Source organism: Lucilia sericata, unplaced genomic scaffold (assembly GCF_015586225.1).
Source record: "Lucilia sericata isolate MDLA Ls3-8-SP2 unplaced genomic scaffold, ASM1558622v1 Contig001043F_arrow, whole genome shotgun sequence".
Lineage (NCBI taxonomy): Eukaryota > Metazoa > Arthropoda > Insecta > Diptera > Calliphoridae > Lucilia > Lucilia sericata.
The window spans coordinates 145,415-164,685 of record NW_023995023.1 but is presented as its reverse complement, the minus strand read 5'-3'; the positions used below and the strand labels follow the sequence as shown (position 1 = coordinate 164,685).

Below are 19,271 nucleotides of genomic sequence, written 5' to 3'. Positions count from 1 at the left end.
ATTGAATTAATTAGAAATTAATTTTAATAGAAAATTGTTTATAATTAAGTTTTAAATAATAAATTTACCCTTAAAGCAGCTAAATCGATATCATCCAATGAACAATTCACCGAGGCAAGTTGCTGCTGGTGCGCCATTTTGATTTGCTATTTTTTTTTTTTTGTGTTTCTAGATTTTTTTGCCTTTTTAACAAAAAAACTAAAAAGTTCAAAAAAAATCTTTTATTGTTTTTTTTTTTTTGTTGTAACTTTTCTACACACAAACTTATTATTACTTTTTTTCTTATTTATTTATTTTATAATTATTAACATAAATTGGATGCTGTGTGTTTCAATTTGATTTTCTCTTGACATTAAGCTTTCACTAATAAATTTGCTAAAATTATAAAAGAAATTGTTTAGTTATTGAGAAAAATTTAAATACAAATAAAAGAAAATATTTTAAAATTTATTAAACAATTTAATTTTGCACTATTTTGTAAAAAAATTTCTTAAATATTCTGCACTTTTTTTTGCTTTAAACTTTATATTTTATTTGCTCTCTGCTTTTGTGGCTCTTCTTTATCTTTGTTTTTCTTTTAAAACACAATCCCACCATCCAGTAGTTGGATGTGTTCAATAGGAAAATAATAAAAGGGTTGTTCCCTCTCTTGAGTTCCTTTTGCACTTCTTTTTTTTTGCACAATTTTAATTAAATTTTTTTAGCAACAAATTGCCTTAACCGGCTGTTTTTTTTTTCACACTTAAAAATTAAAATTTTCTTAATATTTTGTTATTTTTCCAGTTTTCTTTTGTTTTTTATTTTCTTCCTTTTCTATTTCTCTATTGGTACATAACTGAAAAATTGCCCAAGAAGAAGAACTCTTATTAGCAGAGCAGGAGTTTTTAAAAAGATTTTAATAAAAACTGAAAAATTCTACGTTCCCGTCACGTCACTTTTTATTTGTTAAAAGACACCGCACACACTCAAAAAAAAAAATTACCAACAAAAAAAAAACTTCATTAAAACCTTTTATTTGTTGTTAATTTTACAAATTTTCTCTCTCTATTCAACACATTTTCTTACAAACTCAACTATTTATGTTAAATATATTTTCCATAAAAAACTGTTTTTTTTTCTTTTTTCACTAAATACTTTTGTGTAAAAGTTAAAATTAAGTTTCAAATTGTATTCTTTTTTTTTTCTTTTACTCTAGTAAAATTTATTTTGACTTGACTTCCACGCCCGACTTTTTCTTTTCCACATCGCGAGCTCAACTGATTGTGTGTGAGAGAAATTGAAACATTTTACCAACACTAAATTCTTAGTCACTGTCACAGCACTGCCAGCAGCAAATTTTTGTTGTTTAATAACGCAGGGTTGCATTGAAAAGCAATAAATTGTTAAGAAATCAATTAATTTCTTAAAGAATATAAAAAATTAAAGAAAATTATTGTAATTTTTACATTACAGACCTGCTGCAGCTGTTTAAATAGGCTGTAACAGAATTGTTAACTAAAAGAGAAATTAAATAATTTACCAACACTAAATTTTCAAATAACTAATTACTCTAACGTAGCGTTACGTTATTACATTTGTTGAAAACTTTTGATAAAAAACATTTTTTAAACGGGTATTTATTAGTAATGTAAAAAATGTATGGTCTTATACACTCCTTAAAGTACAGTTCTATTAGGGTTTTATAGTTGAAACTAAAAGTCGACTTTTTGCATTTCATGAAAAGTAAGATTTTTCGACTTTTAGTATTTTATAAATAGTCGACTTTTTTACTTATTCCGACTTTTTCCGATTTTTTTCAACTTTTTGTTTTTTTTTTTCGAATATTTTCAACTTTTTTCGAGTTTTTTTCCGACTATTTTCGACTTTTTCCGACTATTTAGAGTTTTTGTATTTTTTCGAATTTTCGAGTATTTTTTATTTTTTTTGTACTATTATTGTATTTCGACTTTTCCGACTATTTTCGACTTTTTCCGACTTTTCGACTTTTTCGAATTTTTTCGATTTTTTTCGACTTTTTTCCGACTTTTTCCGGCTCTTCGACTTTTTCTACTATTTATTTTCAAAATCGACTTTTCGACTTTTTTTTAGACGATAGTCGAGTTATCGACTTTTTTTTTAACAAACTTCGACTTTTTTCGACAAAAAGTCGATTGCTCGATTATTATATAGAACCCTAGGTTCTACAGTTGAATGAAAATGTCGACTTTCCAACTGAATTTTGTATTTTTGAAAAGTCGATTTTTTCGACTTTTTGCAATTTATGAAAAGTCGACGTTTCGACATTCAACCCACCAAATCAAATATCCATGGAGCAAACAAACAATCAGTAGGGGCCTTCACCAAAAGCAACATGTAAAATTCGTTCAAATCGAGCTTTGAACAAATAATTCCTAGGTCATTCGACCAGTGTGGTAGCCGTAATATTAATTTGGCCACATGTTCGAAGACCAGTTAAAATTCCCCCAATTAGAACCCCCAGCAGTTCGGTCGGATAGTCCCGAACTACTTATTTATCCTACAATTTAGGCTTCCAATAGGATCGTCACCAATGGGACACTAAACAACAATTGTCTTTACCCTCGTTTATAAAGAGTACATCCGTCATTTAATTTATATCATTTGTTTTATATGTGCTGCACCAATCAATTAAAAATGGACATTTTCTGGAGACTTTCAGCCAAAGATTGGGAACATTGCTCACCATTTTTCTGGCAACACTGGTGTTGAACGCAGCAAAATATTGTCAATGAACAATATTATGTTACACGGCGCCATCTATGTTTCGTTAGCAACATCATAACTGAATATAGCCGAGACATGTCTCACACACTGCGTCATCTGCTAGTAAGTGTAAAATTAAAAAAATATAAAGTGTCTTTGATAAGCGTAATCGATAACATTTAAATATCAAACTTTATAATAGCGATTAATTTCTATTAATTCACTATTTAACAAAAGGCCCATCGCTTAGAGTACAAATACAATCTTTCTGCTACGGAGACGTTTATTTTTATCATTTACCATTCTGTTTATAATTTCTACCATATAATTTTCCGAACCCGTAAAGTATATACATATATTCTGGATCCTTATAAATAGCGTAGTTGATAAAGATGATTTTTTGAAGACCTCAGATATCTTTGGAATCTAAATCTTCTTTTTTACATGCTTTCTAGAAGTTTAGACTAAACTAGACCATTGACTATACTAGACTATACTATAGACTAGACTATAGACTAGACTATAGACTAGACTATAGACTAGACTATAGACTAGACTATAGACTAGACTATAGACTAGACTATAGACTAGACTATAGACTAGACTATAGACTAGACTATAGACTAGACTATAGACTAGACTATAGACTAGACTATAGACTAGACTATAGACTAGACTATAGACTAGACTATAGACTAGACTATAGACTAGACTATAGACTAGACTATAGACTAGACTATAGACTAGACTATAGACTAGACTATAGACTAGACTATAGACTAGACTATAGACTAGACTATAGACTAGACTATAGACTAGACTATAGACTAGACTATAGACTAGACTATAGACTAGACGATAGCTAGACTATAGACTAGACTATAGACTAACTATAGACAGACTATAGACTAGACTATAGACTAGACTATAGACTAACATAGACTAGACTATAGACTAACTATAGACTAGACTATAGACTAGACTATAGACTAGACTATAGACTAGACTTAGACTAGACTATAGACTAGACTATAGACTAGACTATAGACTAGACATAGACTAACTATAGACTAGACTATAGACTAGACTATAGACTAGACTATAGACTAGACTATAGACTATACTATAGACTAGACTATAGACTAGACTATAGACTAGACTATGACTAGACTATAGACTAGACTATAGACTAGACTATAGACTAGACTATAGACTAGACTATAGACTAGACTATAGACTAGACTATAGACTAGACTATAGACTAGACTATAGACTAGACTATAGACTAGACTATAGAAACTAGACTATAGACTAGACTATAGACTAGACTATAGACTAGACTATAGACCTAGACTATAGACTAGACTATAGACTAGACTATAGACTAGACTATAGACTAGACTATAGACTAGACTATAGACTAGACTATAGACTAGACTATAGACTAGACTATAGACTAGATAGACTAGACTATAGACTAGACTATAGACTAGACTATAGACTAGACTATAGACTAGACTATAGACTAGACTATAGACTAGACTATAGACTAGACTATAGACTAGACTATAGACTAGACTATAGACTAGACTATAGACTAGACTATAGACTAGACTATAGACTAGACTATAGACTAGACTATAGACTAGACTATAGACTAGACTATAGACTAGACTATAGACTAGACTATAGACTAGACTATAGACTAGACTATAGACTAGACTATAGACTAGACTATAGACTAGACTATAGACTAGACTATAGACTAGACTATAGACTAGACTATAGACTAGACTATAGACTAGACTATAGACTAGACTATAGACTAGACTATAGACTAGACTATAGACTAGACTATAGACTAGACTATAGACTAGACTATAGACTAGACTATAGACTAGACTATAGACTAGACTATAGACTAGACTATAGACTAGACTATAGACTAGACTATAGACTAGACTATAGACTAGACTATAGACTAGACTATAGACTAGACTATAGACTAGACTATAGACTAGACTATAGACTAGACTATAGACTAGACTATAGACTAGACTATAGACTAGACTATAGACTAGACTATAGACTAGACTATAGACTAGACTATAGACTAGACTATAGACTAGACTATAGACTAGACTATAGACTAGACTATAGACTGGACTATAGACTAGACTATAGACTAGAATATAGACTAGACTATAGGCTAGACTATAGATATAGAATAGACTAGACAGACTATAGACTAGACTATAGACTAGACTATAGAATAGACTATAGACTAGACTATAGACTAGACTATAGACCAGACTATAGAATAGACTATAGACTAGACTATAGACTAGACTATAGACTAGACTATAGACTAGACTATAGACTAGACTATAGACTAGACTATAGACTAGACTATAGACTAGACTATAGACTAGACTATAGACTAGACTATAGACTAGACTATAGACTAGACTATAGACTAGACTATAGACTAGACTATAGACTAGACTATAGACTAGACTATAGACTAGACTATAGACTAGACTATAGACTAGACTATAGACTAGACTATAGACTAGACTATAGACTAGACTAGACTAGACTATAGACTAGACTATAGACTAGACTAGACTATAGACTAGACTATAGACTAGACTAGACTATAGACTAGACTAGACTATAGACTAGACTATAGACTAGACTATAGACTAGACTATAGACTAGACTATAGACTAGACTATAGACTAGACTATAGACTAGACTATAGACTAGACTATAGACTAGACTATAGACTAGACTATAGACTAGACTATAGACTAGACTATAGACTAGACTATAGACTAGACTATAGACTAGACTATAGACTAGACTATAGAATAGACTATAGACTAGACTATAGACTAGACTATAGATTAGACTATAGACTAGACTATAGACTAGACTATAGACTAGACTATAGACTAGACTATAGACTAGACTATAGACTAGACTATAGACTAGACTATAGACTAGACTATAGACTAGACTATAGACTAGACTATAGACTAGACTATAGACTAGACTATAGACTAGACTATAGACTAGACAATAAATTTTATTTTATTTACAAATTTATTTTTAACAATTGTCTTCCCATGTTTTTTAAGCCTTTTCTTTTCTATTCCCCACATACATAGCTACTAGTAAATCAATCTAGCTGGCAACGCTGTAAAAATCTGTGTGTGTGATAATTTTTTGTTTTTACAATATTGCTGATCTAACACCAAAACTAAACAAATAAGAAAACATTGTAATAAAGGTGGGGAAAAAGAGAGTGATAATAAGTAAACCAGGCACATAGAGAGAGAGGGAGAAACTCGTTGAACTGGAGAAAATGCGCAACAAGTAAAAAGCAGCAACAACAATAAAAAAGAAAACCAAGTTGGAAATAATTTCAAACCGTTTTGTGGGATTCAGTTGAGAGTTGTGTTTTAAAACGAATGGACGTGAGTGCGGAGAATTAAAACTAAAGAATTAAAAAGTATAAGCAAAAAAGCTGAAAAAGAAACAAAAAAAAAACAACCAATACTAGTTAAAAAACTATTACACAAAAACCGCTTTTGTATGAAAAATAAATAAAAGTGAACAAAAAATATACAAAAAAGTTACATATTTATTGAACAAAACAGAGGAGGATACAACAACAAATAATAAAATAAAAATTACACAAATATTTATAACAAATTGTTAGTAATTTATTTGTGCAAAAACCTATCAACAAGTGAATGAAGTGAGTGTGTGTGCAAATCTGCAACTTAAACAAAAGTAATCCTCAATTAAACAAATAATATAATAAGTAATTTAATTAGATTAATCTGTAAGAACAACAACTACTAGAAAAAGTGAAAGAATTTTTTGATTTCTAGTTAAAAATGTATAAAGATTTAAAACTAGAAAATGATTTTATACCAACTTTTTTTTCTGCTTTTAGCAGCAGCATTAGCAAGCTCTAGCTAAAATAAAACTTTAGGAATGTTGTAGATTTTGTTGCTGTTGTACATTTTGTAAACCAGTTTGTTGTTGTGTGTATTTGTGTTAAATTTTGTACGAAAAAAAAAACCTAAGAAATAAACAGCAACAACGCCGCATTAAGAGAATAATTTAAAACCCAAGTCATCAAGTAAAGTTCCAAATAGAAAATAAGAAAAAAAAAAACAATAAAAAAAAACAAATGAAAAAGCAAAAACCAAGAAGAAGAATAATACAACAAATACAAAATAAGCGAAAAGAAATAGCGACGATGTTAAAGTTAGTGTTACGCTAGTAAGTTGCTAGTGAGTGTATTAGTAATTGAGAGAGACAGAGTCTATCATTAAAAGAGTCTGTGTGGGGCAGTGAGAGCATCAATTTTTATTACTTATAGAGCTGCCAGATTTATAAATATTACTTAGATACTTTAGGAAAATTGATCTGTAATTTATAACAAATAATTTGTAAGATTTTTAAAAAACTACATGTCTAGAGAGAAAAAAATTATACTGCGTTTTCAATTTTCAACTAGATTCTACTAATCGCTAACGGGATCATAAGTATCCCCTTATTCTTTAGGGTGTTATATAGAAAATTTGTGTTCGTGATTGTTTATTAGACTAGTCTATAGTCGTGTCTATAGTCGTGTCTATAGTCTAGTCTATAGTCTAGTCTATAGTCTAGTCTATAGTCTAGTCTATAGTCCTAGTCTATAGTCTAATCTATAGTCTAGTCTATAGTCTAGTCTATAGTCTAGTCTATAGTCTAGTCTATAGTCTAGTCTATAGTCTAGTCTATAGTCTAGTCTATAGTCTAGTCTATAGTCTAGTCTATAGTCTAGTCTATAGTCTAGTCTATAGTCTAGTGTATAGTCTAGTCTATAGTCTAGTCTATAGTCTAGTCTATAGTCTAGTCTATAGTCTAGTCTATAGTCTAGTCTATAGTCTAGTCTATAGTCTAGTCTATAGTCTAGTCTATAGTCTAGTCTATAGTCTAGTCTATAGTCTAGTCTATAGTCTAGTCTATAGTCTAGTCTATAGTCTAGTCTATAGTCTAGTCTATAGTCTAGTCTATAGTCTAGTCTATAGTCTAGTCTATAGTCTAGTCTATAGTCTAGTCTATAGTCTAGTATATAGTCTAGTCTATAGTCTAGTCTATAGTCTAGTCTATAGTCTAGTCTATAGTCTAGTCTATAGTCTAGTCTATAGTCTAGTCTATAGTCTAGTCTATAGTCAAGTCTATAGTCTAGTCTATAGTCTAGTCTATAGTCTAGTATAGTCTAGTCTATAGTCTAGTCTATAGTCTAGTCTATAGTCTAGTCTATAGTCTAGTCTATAGTCTAGTCTATAGTCTAGTCTATAGTCTAGTCTATAGTCTAGTCTATAGTCTAGTCTATAGTCTAGTCTATAGTCTAGTCTATAGTCTAGTCTATAGTCTAGTCTATAGTCTAGTCTAGTCTATAGTCTAGTCTATAGTCTAGTCATAGTCTAGTCTAGAGTCTAGTCTATAGTCGAGTCTATAGTCTAGTCTATAGTCTAGTCTATAGTCTAGTCTATAGTCCTAGTCTATAGTCTAGTCTATAGTCTAGTCTATAGTCTAGTCTATAGTCTAGTCTATAGTCTAGTCTATAGTCTAGTCTATAGTCTAGTCTAGTCTATAGTCTAGTCTATAGCTAGTCTATAGTCCTATAGTCTAGTCTAGTCTATAGTCCTAGTCTATAGTCTAGTCTATAGTCTAGTCTATAGTCTAGTCATAGTCTAGTCTATAGTCTAGTTCCTATAGTCCTAGTCTAGTCTAAGTCTAGTCTAGTCTAGTCTAGTCTATAGTCGAGTCCTATAGTCTAGTCTATAGTCTAGTCTATAGTCTAGTCTATAGTCTAGTCTATAAGTCTAGTCTATAGTCTAGTCTAGTCTATAGGTCTAGTCTATAGTCTAGTCTATAGTCTAGTCTATAGTCTAGTCTATAGTCTAGTCTATAGTCTAGTCTATAGTCTAGTCTATAGTCTAGTCTATAGTCTAGTCTATAGTCTAGTCTATAGTCTAGTCTATAGTCTAGTCTATAGTCTAGTCTATAGTCTAGTCTATAGTCTAGTCTATAGTCTAGTCTATAGTCTAGTCTATAGTCTAGTCTATAGTCTAGTCTATAGTCTAGTCTATAGTCTAGTCTATAGTCTAGTCTATAGTCTAGTCTATAATCTAGTCTATAGTCTAGTCTATAGTCTAGTCTATAGACTAGTCTATAGTCTAGTCTATAGTCTAGTCTATAGTCTAGTCTATAATCTAGTCGATAGTCTCGTCTATAATCTAGTCTATAGTCATATGCCAAAAAACCTACCAATTTTTTGAAACAACAACATCTGGCAGCCCCCAATACCAACTCTTTCACTTCACTTTGAAGAACAACTAAATGATGTTGCTTCTTTTCGAAGCCCCCAAGAGGGAGAGTAACTAAGAGAGAGAAGACCGCAAAAAAAAATCGACAATATTTTCAAAACGCAGAAAAAAATCCATAAAGTTAAAACAAACAAGAAAATCAAAAAAATAATATTGATGTTTAAAAGTGAGCGCATGAGTATGTGTGTTAGTTGTTGTAGTAGTGTTGAGGAATTGAATTCAAATCGTGGCAAAAGTCTGACTGACTGACAATCACAACAAATCAGTTAACCATAAACAGCACTCGGTGCTACAACCAAATCTTGTTTTCTTCTCTATTCGAAAAGATTTTAATGGAAATACGGACAAGAGAAACGAAAAGCAAATAAAACGCGTTTTAAATAAAATCTGAAAAAAATTAAAAAAAAAACAAGAAAAAATCAATTACAAAATTTATGCCAAGTAAAGAGAAATTCGAATAATTGAAAAATATTGAAAAAAAAAAAACGAAATAAAAAGTGAATTTTTTGAATGATTTTATGAAAAAAGAAAACGCTTGAATTAAAAAAAAAAACTTAAAATAATGAAAAGGTAGTTTTAAAATTAAAGTTAAAAAAAATTTTGGAAAAATTGTCAAAACGCTAAAAAATTATAAAAAAATTTTAAAATTAAATAATAGTTTTTTTTTTTTGTCAACAATATTTGAAAATAATTTAAAATTTTGGAAAAATCGTTAATTAGAATTATGTTTTGAAAATATTGAATGTTTTTTTAAACTTCTTCAGGAAATGTTAATAAAATAGGAAAGACAACTTTTTAAAATTTTTATCAAAAAGTTTTCGAAATCGATTTTATTTAAAAAAAATCAAATATTGAAAAATATTGTTATTAAAATTTAATATATTTTTAATATTAAATTGATTTTTTTTTTCTTAAACAAAATCTAAAAAACTAAGAGACTTTTTTTTAAAATATTTCGAGAATTTCAGAATATTACAAATCGAATAAAAATAAATTTCTTATCTAGATTTCTTTATAATCGAATTTAAGCCTTTATTTTGTAGGGTCAAAGTTCATATTTTAAATAATTGAGAATTTTTGTTAAAAAGGTTAAAATGGATTTTGTTGAAACGTTACGGAAATTATCCCTTTTATATGCAGAAGGTCAAAATAAGTTCCATTTCTTAAAACCCATACGAACACTATCTGTTTGAAATAATTGATAATTTAACATATTGAACTTTGACCCTACGGTAATGAAAAGGTTAAGATTTCGCGATTGGAGTAAAAGTTAAAGTTTATATAATTTTTAAGGCGAGAGTAATAATAATTTGGTTATTAATTAATTTATATGGCATTTTAATAAGAAATTATAAATATTCAAAAAGGTTGACCTTTGACCCTGGTATTAAAATATCCAGTTTATATTTCATATGGCCTGTGGTAATACTAACTAAACTTTTTTTATTCAATTATTTTGAAATTTAATGCCGAAATTTAAAATAAACAAAAATGTTGACCTTTGACCCCGGTTTTGAAAGTCTGAATATTTTATCTTTTAGAGTGGAATTGTGCTATTGTAGATATTATTCTTAATACAAAACTTCTTAATGTTTTTTTAACTTAATGCCGTTACATTTTAACAAAAATTGCAAATATTCTAATATAATGAACTTTGACCTCTAGGAATTTGAAAGGTTAGGATTTTGTTATTGCAGTTAGAGCTTAAGTTTATATAATTTTTAAGGCGAAAGTAACAATATTTTGCTTATTAATTAATTTATTTTGTATTTTAATTAAAAAATTATAAATTTTTATAAAGGTTGACCTTTGACCCAGGTATTGAAAGCTGTAATATTATATAGGGGCAACAAAATGTTCAGTTTATATTTCATATGTCTTGTGGTAATACCAACTAAACTTCTTTTTATTCAATTCTTTTGAAATTTAATCAAAAATTACATATAAATTAAAATGTTGACCTTTGACCCCGGTTTGAAAGTTTTATCTTTTAGAGTAAAATTGTGTTATTGTAGATATTATTCTTAATACAAGACTTCTTAATTTTTTTAACTTAATGCGGTTGCATTTTAACAAAAATTGCAAATATTTTAATATAATGAACTTTGACCTCTAGGAATTTGTAAGGTTAAGATTTCTCTATTGTAGTAAAAGTTAAGTTTATATGACCTTTAAGGTAAGAGTATTAATATTTGGCTTATTAATTTATATGGCATTTTAATAATAAAAATTATAAATTTTCATAAAGTTTGACCTTTGACCCCAATATTGAAAGATTTAAGATTATCGAGGGTTAACAAAATGTTCAGTTTAGATTTCTTATGGCCCTTTAAAACAATAACTAAACTCTTTTATTCAATTCTGTTGGAATTTAATGCAAAAATTAAAAATAAACAATAATGTTGACCTTTGACCTTTGAATTTAAAGGGAATTTAAAGGGTTAATGTTTCTATCGTTTGCGGTAAAATCTTCCTTGGTTAGTTAATATGAAAGGAGGATGTGTGTTACATTAAAACCGAAAAAATACACATATGCCTCTATCGTGCCTGTTGAGAGCTTATTAACTAGAGCCTCAGGTGGGAATCGAACCCATGACCTCCCGTCTAACAGACTAGTACACTAAATATTAACCTACCGGAAGCTTTCCTTGACATTTTTTTCTTTAAAATTGAAAAATATTATCAAATAATGTCATATAAAATAAATTATAATAATAAATTATGGGTCAAAATTACAATTTTCCCCGAAAACCTTAGAGTTTTTAACCTTTTTTAAGTAAAGTTCTTTTTAGGTTATAAACTCTTGCATATTTTTTATTAGATCCCATAAAAAACTTCTTAAGTTTTTGAAAATTGTTAAAGAAAATGTTCTAAAATTTGAAACTTTTTAAGAAAAGATGAAAGTTTTTTTACTCTCCTATAAAAATGACTTAATTTTAACCGATTTTTGATTTATATATCTCATTAGAAAGCTTATTTTATATATAACCGTTATTTTAAAATACATTTTTTATATGAAAAATTTGTTTAAATAAAAGTTCTGGAAATATTACAAAAATAGTTTTATCATCTTAAAAAATTAAAATATTTTGTTTTATAAGAAATTGTTTATTTAACAAATATTTAATTAAGCTATTAATTAAAAATCACTTTTAGCTCAACAAATATTTGCTAAATTAAAACTTAAAATACCTTAACAGCAAAATAAAAAAATATTCGTGAATATTCCTTGAGGTTAAATTGATTAAAATTAATGAATTTATAAAAAAAATTAGGTTGTTAATAAGCAGAATTTTTTTTCTAATAAATAATCAAAAAATCATAAACCACAATAAATCATTTAAATCAATAATTAATAAAAAAAAATTCTTAAAATTTCAAAATCAAAACATTTTGAAAAAGATCTTAAATTAAGTTTCCCAAATATTCTTAATTGAAGTGAATTTTTTTACAAAATTTTATTACCAAACTTTTATTTTGTAATAGTTTAATAAAAAACCTATAAAAATATTAATATTAAATCAATAGAACTCAATCATAGAAAAAAACTTTAACAATTTTTACAAAACTATCTTTGATTTTCAATAAAAAAAGTCACATAAATTTTCATAAAACATAAAATCCAATCTTACACACACACACACAAAATCTTGACAAAATTCAAAACAATTCACATTAATTGATGTGGGACTGTAACTGAAGACTCTCCTCTAGTGTCTCCGCTACTAAAACAATTAATGTGAAAGTAAAACTGTAATAAACTTTTCTTTCGAAAACAAAGTTTTCTTTTTTTTTCTTAAAAAAACAAACATTTAAATTTAGAAACAATTAACCAAAAAATAAAACAAACATTTGCTAAGTGATCGTGTCTTTCGTATTCTATAGAAAAACTTTTACAAAAACAAACTAAAAAATTTGTTCATAAAATATAAACAAGTTTTTTAAGTTCTTGGTTACAATATTGATTTGTACCTTGTTTGTAAATTAAGGTCAACAAAGTCACAAATTTGTGTTTTTTTTTTTGGGTTACAAACAACTTCTTGCAACATTTTTTTGAAGTTTTAAACAAGATCCGTAGCATTCTCTCTCTCTCTCTCTGTGTGTGCATGCAGGCCAGAATGTGTGAATGAATAAATGTTGGCTAATGAGACTCTCTTTATTTAGGTCTTTTTAACGTTATAACTCAGGGGATCTGTGGGTTACAGGTGTGAAAAATGAAATTTTGAAATGATACTAACTTTGGATTAAAAGTATTCAATATCTTTTCGGCATTTTCTTCTATTGAACTAAGCTAATATCAAGGCTATGGTCTAGTCTATGGATCAGCGTATGAACTCGTCTAAGGACTAGTCAATAACTTAATATCTGGATTAGTCTATGGACTAGGCTAATGACTAGGCTATTGACTAGTCTATGGACTAGGCTATTGACTATTCTATGTACTAGTCTATAGACTAGTATATGTACTAGTCTATGGACTAATCTATTGACCATGGACTAGTCTATTGACTAGTATATTTACTAGTCTATTGACTAGTCTATGGACTAGCCTATGGACTAGTCTATGGACTAGGCTATTGACTAGTCTATGGACTAGGCTATTGACTATTCTATGTACTAGTCTATAGGCTAGTATATGTACTAGTCTATGGACTAGTCTATTGACTAGTCTATGGACTAGTCTATTGACTAGTCTATGGACTAGTCTATTGACTAGTCTATGGACTTGTCTATAGACTAGTCTATGGACTTGTCTATAGACTAGTCTATTGAATAGACTATGGACTAGTCGATGGACTAGTCTATTGAATAGTTTATTGAGTCTATGGACTTTTCTATTGACTAATCTATAGACTAGGCTATTAACTAGTCTATAGAGTAGTCTATTGACAAGTCTATGGACTAGTCTATTGACAAGTCTATGGACTAGTCTATTGACTAGTACATTGATTAGTCTATGAACTACTCTATAGACTAGTCTATGAACTACTCTGTTGACTAGTCTATGGACTAGTCTATGTACTAGTCTATCTAAGGATTGGTCTATAGACTAGTCTATAAACTACTCTATTGAGTAGTCTAGTACATGGACTAGTCGGTGTACTAGTCTATTGACTAGTCTATGGAGAAGTCTATGTACTAGTCTATTGACTAGTCTATGGCGTAGTCTATGTACTAGTCTATGGAGTAGTCTATGTACTAGTTTATTGAATAGACTATGGACTAGTCGATGGACTAATTTATTGAGTCTATGGACTTTTGTATTGACTAATCTATAGACTAGGCTATTAACTAGTCTATGGATTAGTCTATTGACAAGTCTATTTACTAGTCTATTGACTAGTATATTGACTAGTCTATGACTAGTCTATTGGCTAGTCTATTGACTAGTCTATGACTAGTCTATTGGCTAGTCTATTGACTAGTCTATATGGACTAGTATATTGACTAGTCTATTTACTAGTAATGGACTAGTATATTGACCAGTCTATTTACTAGTCTACATACTAATATATTGACTAGTCTATGGACTAGTATATGTACTAATATATTGACTAGTCTATGGACTAGTTTATTGGCTAGTCTATGAACTACTCTATTGACTAGTCTACTGACTAGTCTATAAACTACTCTATTGACTAGTCTATGCATTAGTCTATTGAAAAGTCTATGGACTAGTCTATTGACAAGTCTATGGACAAGTCTATTGACTAGGACATTGACTAGTCTATGAATTAGTCTATATAGAGTAGTCCATTGACAAGTCTATGGACTAGTCTATTGACAAGTCTATGGACTAGTCTATTGCCAAGTCTATGGACTAGTCTATTGCTAAGTCTATGGACTAGCCTATTGACTAGGCTATTGATTAGTCTATTGACTAGTCTATTGACTAGTCAATTGACTAGTCTATTGACTAGTCTATGGGCTAGTGTATTGACTAGTCTATAGAATAGTCTATGGACTAGTATAAGGACTAGTATATTGACTGGTCTATGGACTAATCTATTGACTAGTCTGAGTATTAGTCTATAGACTAGTCTATTGAATAGATTATGGACTAGTCTATGGATATAGATAAGATTATAACCTAAATTTCTTAACGAAGGTAGCACTGTTCAACCCATAGTGCAAAACATAAACAGTTTTTCATATATTTTTTTGTAATTGAAACTGTTGGTTCATTAAATTGTTTTAAAAAAATTTAAGTTATTTAAAAAAAAATTAAAAACCAGACTGTTAATAATTACAACAAGTTTTACTACAAAAATTCTTAAAACAACTAAATTTTGTCAAAAAATAACCAAAACTTTAAGAAACAAAAACTACAACTACTTATAAACTTACCTTGATTTAATGTTGATCTTCTACGCATTTACTCACAATTCTCTTTCTTCCTTTTTTTCTTTCCGGTTTAACAGCTCTTCCTTCTAAACACCCTATAAAGATCACCTGGAATTTTAGAAATACCAAAAAAAAACAACCACACCATACTAACAAAAGTTCAAACAAAAAATTTAAGCAAAATTTTTATTTTGAACTTTTTTACTAAAGGAGAAGAAACCCCCAAAAAAAGCAGAGCAGAGAAAGAGAGAAAACGGTTACAACAAAAGTTTAACTTGAAACGTCAACGTTTTTTCTACCTACCTTAAAAAACCCACAACAACAACAAACATCAAAAAGGAAATTACAAAAAAAACTAAGTTTTTTTTTAAACAATTTTTGATTTACAAGTTGTTGTAAGTGAAAAAAAGATCGCAAGAGCAAAACTAGTTTCACTAGATCAGCTCACAAAATTTCATTATAAAGAAATTTTGTATCGTCCTGCCAGCAAGAAAAAAGAGCACATTTTAGGAGAGACAACTAGGAAGGCGTATTTAGAGTTTCCTTCTTCATCATTATTTTTTCGTTTTGGTGGTTAAATAAAAATCATTCACGCTGGATTTGGGATACTACGAAGCTGTTAAAGGTAAGTTGGAAAAATTTTAGTTTTTTAAGAAAAATTTCCCAGGCTTATTGTTTAGAAATTGAAAGAAATTTAAAAATTCTAAACTTTTAAGGCACAGCTGCGCTTTTTTCTTTAAGGGTGGCAAAAGGGGAATAACTTGATATAAATTAGAAAGAATAGATTTTAAAGGGTAATGTCAAAGTTTATACAATTTATGGATGCAATAGGTAGGTGATTTTTAGATTTTCTTAAATTGGTATCAGATACCGAAAATTTCTGTCATATCATTCTAAAACTTTAGTCTCGATTATTTACTTCTCTATAATCTGAACTATAGACTTCTCTATAGTCTGGGCTATAGACTTCTTTACAGTCTGGACTATAGATATCTTTATAGTCTCGTAAATAAGTATCACATAGTCTGGACTTCTCTAAAATCTGGACTATAGACTTCTATAGCCTGAACTATAGATTTCTCTATGACCTGAACTATAATAGACTTCTCTATAATCTGAACTATAGACATCGCTATAGTCTGGATTATAGACTTCTCTATAGTCTGGACTATAGATATCACTATAGTTTGGAGTATAGACTTCTCTATAGTTTGGACTATAGACATAACTATAGTCTGGACTATAGACTACTCTAAAGTCTGAACTATAGATATCACTATAGTCTGGACTATAGATATCACTATAGTTTGGACTTTCTATAGTTTGGACTATAGAATTCTAGACAATAGAATTCTCTATAGTCAGGACTATAGACTTCTCTATAGTCTGGACTATAGATATCACTATAGTTTGGAGTATAGACTTCTCTATAGTTTGGACTATAGACTTCTCTATTGTCTGGACTATAGACTTCTCTATAGTTTGGATATAGACTTCTCTATTGTCTGGGCTATAGACTTCTCTATAGTCTGAACTATAGATATCACTATAGTCTGGACTATAGATATCACTATAGTCTGGACTGTAGATATCACTATAGTTTGGAGTATAGACTTCTCTATAGTTTGTACTATAGACTTCTCTATTGTCTAGACAATAGACTTCTCTATAGTCTGGACTATAGATATCACTATAGTTTGGAGTATAGACTTCTCTATAGTTTGGACTATAGACTTCTCTATTGTCTGGACTATAGACTTCTCTATAGTTTGGATATAGACTTCTCTATAGTCTGGGCTATAGACTTCTTTATAGTCTGGGCTATAGACTTCTCTATAGTCTGGACTATAGATATCACTATAGTCTGGACTATAGATATCACTATAGTCTGGACTGTAGATATCACTATAGTTTGGAGTATAGACTTCTCTATAGTTTGTACTATAGACTTCTCTATTGTCTAGACAATAGACTTCTCTATAGTCTGGACTATAGATATCACTATAGTTTGGAGTATAGACTTCTTTATAGTTTGGACTATAGACTTCTCTATTGTCTGGACTATAGACTTCTCTATAGTTTGGACTATAGACTTCTCTATTGTCTGGACTATAGACTTCTCTATAGTTTGGACTATAGACTTCTCTATTGTCTGGACTATAGACTTCTCTATAGTTTGGATATAGACTTTTCTATAGTCTGGGCTATAGACTTCTCTATAGTCTGGGCTATAGACTTCTCTATAGTCTGAACTATAGATATCACTATAGTCTGGACTATAGATATCACTATAGTCTGGACTGTAGATATCACTATAGTTTGGAGTATAGACTTCTCTATAGTTTGTACTATAGACTTCTCTATTGTCTAGACAATAGACTTCTCTATAGTCTGGACTATAGATATCACTATAGTTTGGAGTATAGATTTCTCTATAGTTTGGACTATAGACTTCTCTATTGTCTGGACTATAGACTTCTCTATAGTTTGGATATAGACTTCTCTATAGTCTGGGCTATAGACTTCTCTATAGTCTGGGCTATAGACTTCTCTATAGTCTGGACTATAGACTTCCCTATAGTCTGGACTTTAGATTTCTCTATAGTCTGGACTATAGACTTCTCTATAGTCTGGACTTCTCTATAGTCTAGACTATATACTTCTCTTATAGTTTGGACTATAGACTTCTCTTTTGCCTAGACTATAGACTTTTCTATAGTCTGGACAATAGAAATCTTTATAATCTGGACTATAGACTTCTCCATAGTCTGGACTATAGACTTCTCCATAGTATGGACTATAGACTTCTCTATAGTCTAGACTATAGACTTTTCTTTAATCTGGACTATAGATTTCTCTATAGTCTGGACTATAGACTTCTCTATAGTCTGGGCGATAGACTTCTCAGTAGTCTAGACTATATACTTCTCTTATGATTTGGGCTATAGTCTATATAGTCTATAGTCTGGACTATAGACTTCTTAATAGTCTGGACTATATACTTCTCCATAGTTTGGACTATAGTCTTCTGTATTGTCTGGACCATAGACTTTACCATAGTCTTAACTATAGACTTATCAAAAGTCTCAACTGTAGACATCTCTATAGTCCGGACTATAGACTTCTCTATAGTTTAGACTATAGTCTGGACTATAGACTTTTCTAAAGTTTGGACTATAGACTTTTCTATAGTTTGGACTATAGACTCCTCTATAGTCTGGACTATAGACTTCTCAATAGTCTAGACTATATACTTCTCCATAGTTTGGACTATAGTCTGGACCATAGACTTTACCATAGTCTTAACTATAGTCTTATCTAAAGCCTCAACTATAGACTTCTCTATAGTCTGTACCCTAGATTTCGCTAATGTCTGGACTCTTGATGTTTCGAGTTTCAAAAATAAGAGGAGAAGTAGTTTACCAGGCAGCCAATCATTCCACCAACTTAATATAATCCTGCTTATCGAACAAACACACACACCGCCAGATAAACATTTAACCAGTCGGCGGATAGTAATGTAGGAAGACATTTTTAAGGCGGCAGAAAAAAATTGTTTATTATTATTTATAGACGACTCAGGGATGCTGTTTGTTTTTGTTGTTGTTACTCGATGTTGCTTGCATTCTTGGCCTTGTTGTGATCTTTTGTTTTAATTTGCAAAAGTTTTCTTTTCGCTGTTATTGTTTTAGTAGTTTTTTTTGTAAACACATACTATTTTTTTTGCGCTCCGGTTAATAATGGCGGGTTAAATTTAATTTAATACTTTGGATTGCTTTAAAATTTACATTGTTGTAGTTGTACGTT

The 19,271-nt window shown here is 29.8% G+C and overlaps 1 protein-coding gene and 1 long non-coding RNA gene across 4 annotated transcripts in view; one reads left to right on the top strand and one right to left on the bottom strand.

The window, feature by feature from the left end:
* Positions 1–280: 280 nt before the first annotated feature.
* Positions 281–1,274, bottom strand: LOC119609719. Its single transcript, XR_005231950.1, has 2 exons — positions 1,009–1,274; positions 281–375 (listed from the first exon to the last, which is right to left on the bottom strand). It is a non-coding gene; the product is annotated as an uncharacterized LOC119609719 (long non-coding RNA).
* A 4,898-nt stretch (positions 1,275–6,172) lies between these two features.
* Positions 6,173–19,271, top strand: part of LOC119609714 (spectrin alpha chain, non-erythrocytic 1) — a 112,486-nt gene continuing 99,387 nt past the window's right edge. The window contains exons 1-2 of one of the 3 annotated variants that reach the window (XM_037964596.1): positions 6,173–6,487; positions 15,542–16,089. The gene's annotated coding sequence lies outside the window, so the exon portion shown is untranslated. Of the gene's footprint in view, positions 6,523–9,363; positions 9,690–15,541; positions 16,090–19,271 lie in introns of those variants that run through there. The other 2 variants (XM_037964597.1, XM_037964598.1) reach the window with 2 other exon arrangements.